This window comes from Medicago sativa, chromosome 6, assembly GCF_051527215.1.
Source record: "Medicago sativa cultivar Bolivia chromosome 6, Bolivia_mono, whole genome shotgun sequence".
NCBI lineage: Eukaryota > Viridiplantae > Streptophyta > Magnoliopsida > Fabales > Fabaceae > Medicago > Medicago sativa.
The window spans coordinates 43,904,690-43,918,316 of NC_140754.1; the positions used below are offsets into that span (position 1 = coordinate 43,904,690).

The following is a 13,627-nucleotide window of genomic DNA, read 5'->3' on the forward strand; positions in this document are numbered from 1 at the left end:
GTGACTCATGGAACTACTGTTACCTTTAAACCAAGTGTAATTACGACCATAAAGTGGTAAATCTAACAATGTATTGTCTTCGTTAAATTAATTGAACGGAACATGGTCCATCGACACATTATCACCCCTGTCTGAACGTCTTTCGTCCACACTCCGCACTACATTAACGTCACCACAGACACACACCTCTTTTCCCCTCAACAATTTCAATCAAGAGGATAACGAAGTCCACAACACATCTTTAGCGCACAGGCCACAAGGAGCATACACATTGAACACATAGAATTCTTCATTGGACATGATGAATCTGCCATGATTAAGAAGAAAATGATGACTGCTAACAGACGATCACACCTCCACCTCCAAACTATCCCACAAAGTCAGAAGGCCCCTCTGACGCCCCTTCAGAGGGATGAAAGGAGAAATTACAATTCGAATTACCCCATAACGACAAGCACAGAAAATCATCACAAACTGACAACTTCGTTTCTTGCAGCACATAATAAGCGGTAATTTCTCCCCCACCAACATGCGCACTTCTCTTCTTTTCTCGAAACCTCCCAACCCCCTGACATTCCATGATAACAACTTCATCTCCCTCACCCACCCTCACCACCACACCACCTAACCCCCTCCCCACCCATGACACCTCCCCTTCTTTCCCCACACCCTCAGCCGACCTTACACCCTTACCCACTCTAGACAACACACTAAACATGTTATTTGAATCACCTTTGAACTTCACACCTATAGCTTTACCGAATCCCCAGACATCTTCTACGACCACCTTCTCACTCCTACACAACACCACCCAATGTTTCCAGTCATTATTCACTAATGAAGAAGAAGAACTGCCATAAGAAGGATCTTTATAAACTACCTCCACCGATTGCTTCAAGTTGAGTTGACCTTGTTGTTGACGAACTTTTTTCCTCAGAATTTTCAACTCCTCAGAGCGGTCCTTACCAGGCATCCGGGCCACCTTTTTAAGGTTGTGAACTGAATGACTTGGCACACCACCTGCTTTCTTTCGAGACGAACCCTTACCAAATTCAAGACGTTTGGCAACTGGCGAGCTCGTAGACTGAACGACCTTCATGTGTTTAGAGTGATCATTTAACCACTCCATACTCCACGACCAAAAATTAGAGGAATGAGCATCCCCTAGTGGACAAGATGATTGACGAATATGTCGTTCTTTTGATATAGTTGCTTTTGATGGAATAACCGCTGAAGGAATCGGTACCTCGACCTCAGAAGTTTGCGTCACCTCAATGCCATTAACAAGCAGCCCAATCGATTGAGGAGCATCCAGCTAACGGGCAAGCTCACTAGAGCCATCATTTTGCATCGCACAAGGCAATGGTACGGCCATCTGCGACTTCGGCACAATACAATCTATATTTTGATTATGAACAACACATGTATCAAGCACATCAATATCTGCCTCAGTATCAGAAGCATGTTCCACCATATCAACGTCAAGATTCTTGATTGATTTTTTCAGTTCCTCGTCCGCCAGATCATGCGCTATTTTATCAACCGAAATTTCAACATTATTAGCCACCTTCAGATCTGCTTGCATGTCTGCATTAGCACAGTCGTATGTCTGAGACTCCTCCTCTTTATCAAATAAGCAAGCATCCTCGCCCAAATTAAATCCCCACTCCTCAATTTTTTTACCTCAACAAAAACACCATTAATCAAAATATGATCCGTCTTATTCACAATGTCCAAACAGGACATCGCGATCAACACCCTGGCATAATCAAACCTATCTCTATTTAAAGTACCACTACTAGTACGTAAATATCGACCACAATCTAGAACACAAAGCTTGAAAGAATTTTCATGCCAAGCATGTATCGGTAATCCATACACCCTCAACCAGGAACCTCTCTGAAATGGCACCACCGCCTTATCCCACCGCACAATATTAGAAAATAGAAGGTCAAAAAATTGCTTAGCATCAGTAACCAATGTCATGATATCCACCTTCGATAAACTATGAATAAATAGCTTGTCTGCCCCCAAAGGAATAATATCTAAATCATTGAAACCAACATCCTCCACTCTTGTTTGAACAACTGGTACCACCTCCCCATTGATAATTGTTCCTACTAAACCAATTCTTGCCCATTTCAAATCCTCCTCATTAGATTGATACATTCTAACCAACTTATTTGCTTGTTGATTTATTCCTAGTGACTTTAGAATCCTAGGCTGCCCCGAGCTACCTCCCACCACAACTGACCCACTCCCATTTGTAACCTCCACCACCTTCTCTCCCTCACCCGTTACATCCGTAGCCTTCTCCAACCCCTCACCCTCCCTCACCTCTTTCCCCATCGGAGCAACTCCCCCTCCTTCCTCACCCCCGTCACATCCTTCATTCCCAAGCTCTCTCTTTTTTCTCCCTCACCGTCTAACCCCTTCCACATAGCCACCGGAACAACATTCTTCCCCTTCACCCCATCGTCCTTCACAAGACCCCCCTCACCCTCCCTTATCGTCCCCTTCGGAGTCACCTTATGGAACCTTGTCAAAGTCGCATGAACACACATATGACCAAAAAATATTCCATTGACATCCCGTAAAAGCTTGTCAACATCACGTACGTTCGAGTATCGCACAAAACCATATGCCTCACTGTTCACATTTTGTTTGTTAGGAACAAAAACCTCGTCAAGAATGCAACACACCTCAAAACCTTGCCTCAATATGAAATTAGGAGCATGCATTGGAAAGTTTGTAAAATAAAATATGACGAACCATTTAATTCGTGGAGCATCCAAACCTTCATCCCTCGCTACTGAAACCGTGCACGATCGCTACTTAGGAGGTGTCGACCGATCTTAGGTTGTTTGCATAACCGGGTACTGCTGCTTGTTGTCCATAGGGATTTTGAGGAGTTTTATAAAAGTTTTGGTTTTGCCTCATCCCTTGGTTGTATTGAGCATAATTCATTTTCTCAACACCTTTAACAAAACTACCTAGTTGGCATTCAACACCAGTATAGCCAAATATACCACAGACTTCACATGGAGGTGAAACAGGAGCATGTGTGACAGCACTAATATTCATTTTGTCAAATTTTTGGGAGAGTGCGTCCACCTTAGCAGCTAGATGATCAAAGGAAGAGACTTCGTACATACCCCCTGCCTCTTTTAAAGAGGGTGAAGGAGCAACAGTAGTGATGACTCTTTCACTCGTCCACTGGTAGTGGTTTTGTGCTATGTCCTCGATCAAAGCATATGCTGCTGTGTAATTTTTGTTCATTAAAGCTCCACCTGCAGCTGCATCAACAGTCATTTTTGTGGTATACAAAAGACCATTATAGAAAGTATGGATAATAAGCCACTTCTCTAAACCATGATGGGGGCAAACCCTAAGCATTTCTTTGAAATGCTCGCACGCATCGTAAAGAGATTCCCAATCTCTTTGAGTGAATCGTGTGATTTGATCCCTCAATTGAGCAGTTTTAGAAGGGGGATAGAACCGGGAAAGGAATGCTTGCCTCATTTGGTCCCATGAAGTGATAGAACCAACCTAAAATGAATGAAACCATGCACTAGCTCTATCCCTCAAAGAGAAAGGAAAGAGGTGCAGCCTGACGTCCTCTTGGTTTGCTTTCAAAGTTCAACTGAGTCTTAAAAAAAGTTGAAATATGAAGATTCGGATCCTCCGTGGGTGATCCGGAAAATTGATTTTGCTGCACCAAGTTAAGAAGTGCAGGCTTAATTCAAAATTATTACTCTCAACCGTTGGGTACACAATAATAGCATGTGGCACGGTTTACCGATGCCTAGTCCTTAAGAGTGCGTTCCTCAGCCATAACTTGATGTAGTAAATCCGCAAGTGCACGGTTTACCGATGTAGTAATAAAGATTATCGTTCTGACAGGGAGTTATGAATTTGATTCACTTTTAAACAATGATTAGATTGAAAGTTCAAAGTTAAAAAAGTTGGGATTTTTGTTTGATTTAAAATAACAATAATAAAAACGCCTTGGGATTATCGGTTCATCTTGGTGACAAATCCTTCGCAAACCAAACCCTAAACCTAAATCTTACGTTGGATCTATTTTCTAAAGACAAGTTTCTCTTTGGCTTTTCATATCTCATTTCGGTCTCAATGAAAGTATTTCAATAGCAACCACGCCTATTCTCATGGTTGATTGCTATTGAAACCCTTTGAGAACGAAATTTTAATGTCTCAAGGTTTGCTAGACTATTCTCATGTTTCGCAATCCTTGTCTAATTTCACTTGTTTCAATATCAAAACTTTATCTTTCGATCCTTCACTTGATATTTGTGATGATGAAATAACAACTATTAAACTTCACCTTTCGGTCCTTCGATTAATACTTGTTATTCCATTAGAAAAATGGTGAAATAGATTAGAAAATAGATTTACATAAAATTAGGGTTCTAGGCTTGGTTTGATAGGGATTAGGTTATTAGACTCATCCAACAATCCCAAGACAAAGAAGTCTACTCACTCATGTTCATTGTATACATAGAGAAGAAGAAGAAAAAGAACATGAAAGTAAATAAGAAAATAAAAAGAAGAACTTTTATTAATGGAAACAATTGTCACATATAATTCCCAAGAACAAATGATGAAAGATATATGTTTGCTAGCTACTCTATTTATAGCCTAAAACTAACTTAATCCCCAAGAAATACATCAATAGAATGTTCCACAAGACACCATGGGCTTTTAAGTCAGAATTACACTAAAAAGGCAGCTGGATCAGGAAGTAAAAGCAGCAAAAGGAAAGCTGCCAGTCGCGCACGGCCGTGCCACTGGAGGCACGGGCCATGCCAACCTCTCTGGTTGTTGGCCTTGCTTCAAACTTTGGAGGCACAGCCACTCCATTGCCATCTCAAGAAATAAATATTTGTCTGTATGAATTTGAAGGTGCTAATCACATCGTTCCTGATGGTAAGATCGTCCTTTTCATCTGGATGAGAATAGCTAAAGTTGGGTCTCTTGTGCAGCACACATTGGTCTCCTTGCCTAACAGTTATGAACATTAAAAATTAGGTGTAAAACACAAACAAACAAACAAAATCTCCAAAACTAAACCACACACTAACTCAAAACTTGGATAAACAACATAATTAAATTAAGTGCTTATAATACAAATTCTTAACATGTGTTTATACATGAAGTATTTCTGAAATAAAAGTTAAAATAAAGCCAAGTGGTTTTCATAGAAGCAAAAAGCTTAACCTACCTTGGACAGCTTAAAGAAATAAGTTGAAATACGAATGTGCTTTTTTCATAAGTTCTCCCAAAGAATCTCTTATAAACATTTATCTCAATAGGTAAAGTCACTCCCTATTAAGCCCATATACATAGTATTGGTGCAAATGTGATACGATACGGATAAAGATACAAACACATAAATATGCGAAAATTTAAAAATTCAAAATTCGATACAACTAAGATACGTTAACATTTTTTTTTTTACAAAGTTAACAAAAATTATTATAATATAACCTATATGCATATAAAATATTTTAAAGAAATATATACATTGAATTTTCTTTCATTGATATATATTTATAAATGTTGAAATCGATACATATTTCTAGAATATTCTAGTTAAAATGATGACAATTTCTATTAGAGAAAGCTAGAATACCTTAAAGTTGTTGGTTGTTTCTATATTGTTCTATTAATGTCTTAAGTTGTAGCCTTGAAACATCTATAATAATGAATTTAGAAAAGAAAAACAAAAGCATAGATTATTCTAGTTCTAGAAACATCTTTAAACACCTATAAATAGATTTATATAGGTGCAATTGTATTTAAGTCTTTGAGAAGCAATGTGAATAATATTGAAGGCTTCAGCAGAATCAGCACACCATTACTCTCCTACAAAGAGTTAATTACTAATGTGTGTCCTCTTGTCCATTATACTAACCACTCCACCACTAGTTCCCACACTATATTTTTTTAACAGTCGTGTCAAAGTTGTGTTCAGTCATTCATTGGACGTAGCAAAATTTGACCTCGTGTCACCAATTATATATTCGGCAACATGAATTCTACTATCTTTTTCTAATAGTGGTGTCAGAGTTTTTGTCATACCCCAATTTTTGACCTAAGGTCCTACATTCATACACTGGCACGCGTCCTTTGACCCTTATCAGTCTCTGACTTTTCAGTGAAAAATTCGGCAGAGATGTATTTTAAAATACCTCATATTTGGTTCCGAATCGGGCCCTCTTCCCTCTATTATTTTTTATTTTCTTTAGTCTTTATTTCCATCTTTTAATTTTTAATTTTTTCTTTTTTTAATTTATTAATTTTAACTTTAGTTTAATTTAGTCATTATTTCTTTTAATTCTTTTTTTTTCCTTTTAGATAAGTCCAAGTCTTTATTTTCTTTTTTCATTTGTTTAATAATTAGAGGATAAAATCCAAAAAAAATATGCATGTTTATCTCTTTCTTTTTTTTACTCTTTATTTTTTATTTATTTATGTTCATTATTAAGTGTTTAAGCCAAAAATGGTCCAAGTTCAAAGGCACAACCGTTCATCCTCATCCTCATCCAAAAAACAATTTCACGTACATCTGCATCCAAGTCCCAAATTCAGGAACAAACACACTTTCCTCCTCCCCAAGCCACAAATTTTTTGCTTCTCTTGAACAAACCCTAACCCTACCCAAGATGCTATAAAAGAAGAAGCCAATTCATCAAGAAAGGGGGGAACCGGGTCTTATTTCAATTCCAGTTTTATTAGGAAAAATCTTAGTCTGCCGTAATTTATTTTTTTAGGTTCTCCAAACTATTTTCAATTTAATTCACAGTTTCAATTGTGTCTTTATTCTTTGCATTCATGCTGCCATTGTTATTGCTCATTCACGTTGCTATTGCTCATTTGTTTTTAACCTTTAATTCACTATAGCTATTGCATCATTTAGAACCTTGAGAATCTTTGTTTCACGTTTATTTAATTCCAATTTTTGTTAGTTTTGATTGCCATGTTAATTCATTCCCAATCCCATTGATTCCATTGCCGCCGTGCTTTTACATATTGAGTTCGTTTGTGTTGCTGCAATTCAATCCATTCATCCAATTTCAATTTCAAGTTTTTTTTTGTTATTCCATTTAAATTCCATTACTGCTGTCACGTAACTGTTCAAATCCATTGTCGTTTTATGATCTAGTTCCATATTGTTCTTTTATTTTCCATCGCTTATGTTATATTGTTGAATTCCAATTCATTCAATCCATATTGCATTGCTGCCGTGTTGAATCAATCCATTCCATTATTACTGTTTCACATGATTTGGCTTTAATAAGATTGCTTGCTGTGCATGTGTGCTACTGTCCATATATTTTCATAGCTGTAGGTTATTGTTCAGCTCCAATTGCAATTCTAATTGCTAGTTGCATCAATTCCCATTGTCCATATGTTTTTATTGTTGCCGTGTCACTATTCGGCTCTCCAATTTCAGTTGCAAAAATTGATTCTAACCGTGGCAATCATTTCAGGTTAAAGTTTCCATCATTAACAATGATGTGCTTAGAGTTACCTTTTATTTCAAGTTGCCCTTTGATAACAGAATTGGTATCTCCTTCAACTTCAATGGTTCGAAACTAGTAGTGTTGTTGTGGCTGCTCTCCAAAGTTAACGAGATTCCATCATAAAGAGAATTGGTGGCCCCTCCGTGTTTCTTTTTAATTTCTTCTTCATGCATTATAATTCCTCTTGCATTTTTAATTTCTTTTACATTTTATCATTCTTATATTTATTAGATTAGGCTGCATATTTAAAAAAATTGCATACATGTTTTATTTTATGTTTATTTCTTATCATATGGAATTTAGGATGTATATATAGGTCTGAATGTAAATAATTCATGCATGTTTATTTTTCCGTATATTTTAGAATGTATATTTAGGCCTTTATGTAATTTATCTATCTTATTGCAGACCACAGCATGTATAATGTGCGTGTGTGGGTGTATGCTTTACTTCTTATGCATTGTAGTTTAGGTCAATGGTCTTTGTGGTGATCCAACGTCACCACAAAGTGCCTACGCATTTTATTTTCTTGCTCCGTTAGTTTCAATTCTAGTTTAAACATTATTCAAAAATAACAAAAACATTCAAATATTCAAAAATCACAAAAATATTTTCTTAAATAAACCTTGATCCTAAATCAAGTGACCGTCTTTTTTTAGTTTCATTTCTTAATCAAATATCAATCCATCTAATTTATTTCGAGTCCATTTTCTTTAATATTAAAAAACACAAACAAATATTCTTTTGCCATTTGGCTTCTCCATTTTTAAACCTTTTCAAAAACATTAAAAAACACTCAACCAATCAAACGTCAATTTTTACCCCGAACTACGAGGTTTTGATCCCTCACGGGTACGTAGGCAGAGGACACTCGTCCTTCCAAATCAATTAAATGTAGATAATTAGGTCTCCTTTCTTTTATCATTTCAAACTCTATTTTTTTCAAAACAAGCAAGTTTATAGCACATTAATTAAATGAAACCAAGAGGTTCCCGTAGAGTACTACGGACATAAAGGGTGCTAACACCTTCCCTTTATGTAACTAACCCCCGAACCCTAAATCTCTTCAAAATGGGGTGTTTGAATTTTTTTTCCCTTTTCAAAAATTAAATGTTCAGTCGTAAAAAATCAAGTGAGTCAAAAGCTAATCAAATAGCCTTGATCTCCGAAAAATGACGCGACAGTTTTTAACAGTCGTATCAGAGTTGTGTTCAGTCATTCATTGGACGTAGCAAAATTTTACCTCGTGTCACCAATTATATATTCGGCAACATGAATTCTACTATCTTTTTCTAATAGTGGTATCAGAGTTGCGTTCAATCATTCACTGGACGTAGCAAAATTTGACCTCGTGTCACCAACTATACTTTCTAAAACATGAATTTTACCATCCTACTAAACTAGAAAATTTAGTTTATGACTCGAACACAAAAGGAGTATGGGTAGCCACAAGGCTCTACTCTATTTATGTTTAACCCCAAAATTAAGAAGGCAATAGAGGAGTCGAGGTAGCCTAACACCCTGACCCACTTAAGTTCAAGTCCAACTAATGTTGCAAACCTATGGCCAATAAAACTCAACTTCAGATGGAGTACAAACCCAAGCAATAAATAAAATTGAAGACCAGCAGCCTCTGATGCTCAACTTGAGTACATGCCTAGGAAGAACAATGTAACTACTTGAGCAAGAGTGAGTCTCTATCAAGATTCTTCTACAAGAGTAACAAGGAGACTCACAAGCAACAATGAAGCAGGAATGCTCCCTGTCAGAAATTTTCAACAAGATCAACAAGGAGATTCACATGCAACTAAGCAGCAAGAGTGGTCCATGTTATATATCTATAACAAGACTAACAAGCAAAATTACTAGAGCAACAAAGGAGGAAGAATGGTCCATTTCTGAATTCTTCAACGAGACTGGTAAGGAGACCAATAAAAAATATTATGGCAAGAGGTGACAGAAATTTACTATCATGGTGGAGGCAACACATGTCAAATTGATCAACTATGAAGAGTATCAATGCAGGATGAGATGATATCATAAATTTATGTTTGAGCAACTACGTACTACATTTGAAGTTTCCAAAATATGCATCAAGAAGAAATGTTGAAATTGATACATATTTCTAGAATATTCTAGTTAAAATAATGACAATGTCTAGTAGAGAAAACTAAAATAGCTTAAAGTTGATACATGTTTCTAGATTGGTCTATTAATGTCTATATTAAGATGTAGCCTAGAAACATCTATAGTAATGAATTTAGAAAAGGAAAACAAAAGCCAAGATTATTCTAGTTCTAGGAACATATTCAAGAACCTATAAATATACTTATATGGATGCAATTTTATTCAAGCATTTAAGATGCAATGTTAATACTATTAAAGGCTTCACCATATCATATTCTTTCCTCCTACAATGAACTAATTATCAATGTTTGTCCTCTTGTCCAATGCTACTAACCACTTTACAACTAACTCCCACTCTATATTTTCCAACAATAAATATTAAGTTATAAAAAAATATCTTTAATCAAAACATAAAGTAAAACTTTTAATGGTAACTGATAATATTCTATTTTCATACTCATGGTAGCACATAAATAAAAATATTATTAAAAGAACTCAAAAGAAACTTTGTGTAATGTTTACTAGTTGATTATGTTTAAAGTCACTTCTTTTCATAATCTAGAATAAATCTATGATCTTAATAAAGTGGATTGCATGCCTTTTCCTGTACCCAACTCTTCCTATCGGGATGGGTTTTGATTCAATTTTTTGGGAGTTTTGTTCCTTGGGCGCCAAGAGTTTGATGGCTAGAACATGGGGCCACAAATTGATTCATGTGTGCGCAAGTAGTGAAGATCTCACTGATTATGGTGTTTTTGTGATTAAAGTGTGCTGAAAAGTTTTTTGGAGTGGGGGAGCCTTCATCTGGTGTCAACCCTTGACTTAAGGCTGACAATTTGTTACCTTTTTTAGTGTCAGAGACTTGTGTTTATGGGTACTGATATGTTTACTTTTGTTGTATTATGCATATTTTCTTTCCTTTCATGGATCAATTTTTGGTTTCAATTAGGGTTTGAAGTATGGATATAGCTTTTGGAGTGAGGTGGGAGCTCTCTCTGGTGTCAATCGTTGTGTTAAGGCTGACAAATTGTTGTCTTTTTCCTTGTGTCAGATACTTGGGCTTATGTGTACTGACTTCTCATATTTTGTCATCTTCTGCTTATTTTCTTTCCTTTTATGGATCAGTTTATGGTTTCAATTAGGGTTTTGATTGTGCATATGTCAATTCCCTCTTATGCCCTTGCCTGGTTGCTATAAACAAGGTTCGTTTGTCACTTCTCCATCGCACCTTCATTATTTCATACCCATTGTATCCATTGTGTTTTCAAGTTATGTTGTGTTGAAGTTGTGGTAATGGCGAGCCCCTTTGATTTGATTTCAGCTGTTGTTCCTAGCAAGGACTCTTGGAGGTTGAAGGTCCGAGTGGCCAGAATTTGGGAGGTCCCAACCTTTCTGAAGCCTGAGAAGACCAACTCACTTGAGATGGTGCTCATTGATGAAAAGGTATTGTTTATGTTGTGTAGTTTTTGGAGTTTTGATATGGAGTCATGTTGTTGTCCTTTGTTCATGTTGTAATGTTTTTATATTTGGTATTGTCTGGATCCAGTCTGTAGTTCTATCTTTGTTTGTTTTGCCTAATGAGTTATCTGGAGATCAAGGGTTGCACCATACATGCAAGCGTGAGGAAGCAGTTGTTGTATGTGTTCCAGCCGAAACTAAGGGAAGGGGATGTCTACAAAATGTCCAATTTCTCTATTGCTTTGAGTGTTGGGTCATACCGTTCGACACTTCATCCTTACAAGTTACTTTTCCAAATGAAGACCAAGGTTCAGGCAAGTGAGAGTTCTCAGATTCCACAATATGGATTATGTGCGCGCAAGATTGGGGACGTTTGTGGACATACTATTAATTACGACCATTTGGTTGGTGAGTATTGAATTTGAATTACAACTTATGTTTTTAGTTTTATTGTCGTGTGGTTTTATGGTTGTTGAGGCTGGTTCTTTAATGTATTGTAGACATCATTGGTGTTATGACTGGGATTTCTGCTGAGAAGGAGTACGTTCGGGATGGCAAGGTGACCAAGATGATTGTGATCGAGTTGACTGATGATAGGTTGAGTTTTATCTGTCAGTGTTTTTTGTGAAGAGGTTGTTGTTATTTGTTTTATTTTATATTATCGTTCAGTTGTCTCATGGATTGGTTATTTGTCGTGTGGTTGTGTTGCCCAGTGGCAAGGTTGAGTGTGCATTGTTTGGCTCATATGTTTACCTTTTGCTCAAGCTCATGGGAAAATCTTTGAATGGGATGCCTATTGTTGTACTTTAGTTTGTTAAGGTTAAGATATTTCGAGGTATGGTAGTCATTGTTTGTTTGTTACTTATGACCGCCAATCCTTCATAGTGGTTTTGGTGAATCTTTGGTAATTTTTTGTAGACAAGGTGTCCCTCTAGAACGTGTTGAATGCCACCAGGATTCTTATCAACCCTGACATTGATGAGGTTGTTAAGTTTAAGGAGGGGTATGTGTCTCTTTGTTGCATACATATGTTTATTTATTCCTGTCAATTGTTTATTGTTGTATTTGATGAATTTTGTGTTTGTATTTTGTGTAGGATTGTTGTGCATGGCATTGAGCAAACAGCCCCGATGCCGGCGATTGGTCCAAGAATTCGACCGTCGCTTGAAGAGGAGTTTTTGGTTGCTGGTCATAGGGTGAGCTTGGCTGAGTTGAATGATGTTGTTGACAATGGGAATTATGTTGTTGGTGACATTGTTGATGGTTTGGTTGAGGGGGATGATTGGTGGTATCCTGCCTGTAGGTTTCATAGAGGTGTTACACCCGACTTTGGTGCTTACTACTGCAAGGGTTGCATGAAGCATGTGTTTCAGATGGTTCCTAGGTAATGCTAATGTTATCCTAATGATTGGTGTCTTTGTGTGTACAAAATGCTTATGTCTACATGTTATGTTGATATTCTTAGGTATGAGGTGAAGATCTGTGTCGGCGATGGTGATGGGTGTGTTGTGTTTGTTGTGTTTGACGGTGATATGCAGAATTTGCTAGGTAAACAGTGTAGTGATTTGGTGTCGGCTGCCAAGTTATTCTTAAAAAAAAATGCATGTGTTTGTGCAATGTCTTGCAATTTTGTTATGGATTTGTGTGTTGGTGGTTGTTTATTATTTCAAAAATGTATAGGCCAAAAATGCCAGGTTTTATCCTGATGAGCTTCTGAAGCTGAAGGGCATGTATCTGCTATTCAAAGTCGAGAAATCATCGGCTGCGAGTGTCCTCTTTGATGGTTCATACAGGGTTAGGAGAGGACTTATGTAATTTGTACTATAAAGATTGTATTTTGGAATCTAAACTTATGATAGACCTTCCTTTTCTACCCATTTGGATTTTATGGAAAATGTTATGTCTTTATTACAGGTACAAATTATAATTAGCTTAAGTTACTATAGTGTGCTTTCCCACTCAATTTTCAAAAAATATGTTGTTAAATACTAAAGTTCCAAACTATGCAATTAACTTTTAAAAGCCTATGTGTGGTGAAATAACTAAAATGACATGTTTTCAATGTGAAGATGGTTAATGTTTATGCCATGGTAAATATAGCAGGGTGTTGTAGGCCACAAACTACTTGCAATTAGAATATTAGAGAAGTGATCATGGCACAATATTTGGATTGCTACAAATGGAGTAAAGCGCCGACATTGCTTTGTTATACTTGCAATTAGAATATTAGAGAAGTGATCATGGCACAATATTTGGATTGCTACAAATGGAGTAAAGCACCGACATTGCTTTGTTATTGGTGTGACTTTTGGGAAGCTGGTGTGCTTGACAGACAAAAAAGATGATTGGCATAATCTATCAACTCTCACTGTCACCATGCATATTTTACTCATTGGGATGCATGCCTATAGATTAAAGTTGATCAGGTTTTTCAATCTGAGTAGATCATTTGACCGAAAAATTTAAAATTGGATATTTAAACTTATGAATATTCT

At 36.7% G+C, this 13,627-nt stretch overlaps 1 non-coding gene and 1 pseudogene across 1 annotated transcript; both read left to right on the forward strand.

Annotated features, from left to right (window-relative positions):
- The first annotated feature begins 3,367 nt into the window (after positions 1 to 3,367).
- On the forward strand, positions 3,368 to 3,474 carry LOC146915345 (small nucleolar RNA R71). The gene has a single exon (XR_015017195.1). It is a non-coding gene; the product is annotated as a small nucleolar RNA R71 (small nucleolar RNA).
- A 7,493-nt stretch (positions 3,475 to 10,967) lies between these two features.
- On the forward strand, positions 10,968 to 13,053 carry LOC146915346 (replication protein A 70 kDa DNA-binding subunit B-like; annotated as a pseudogene).
- The last annotated feature ends 574 nt before the right edge of the window (positions 13,054 to 13,627 follow it).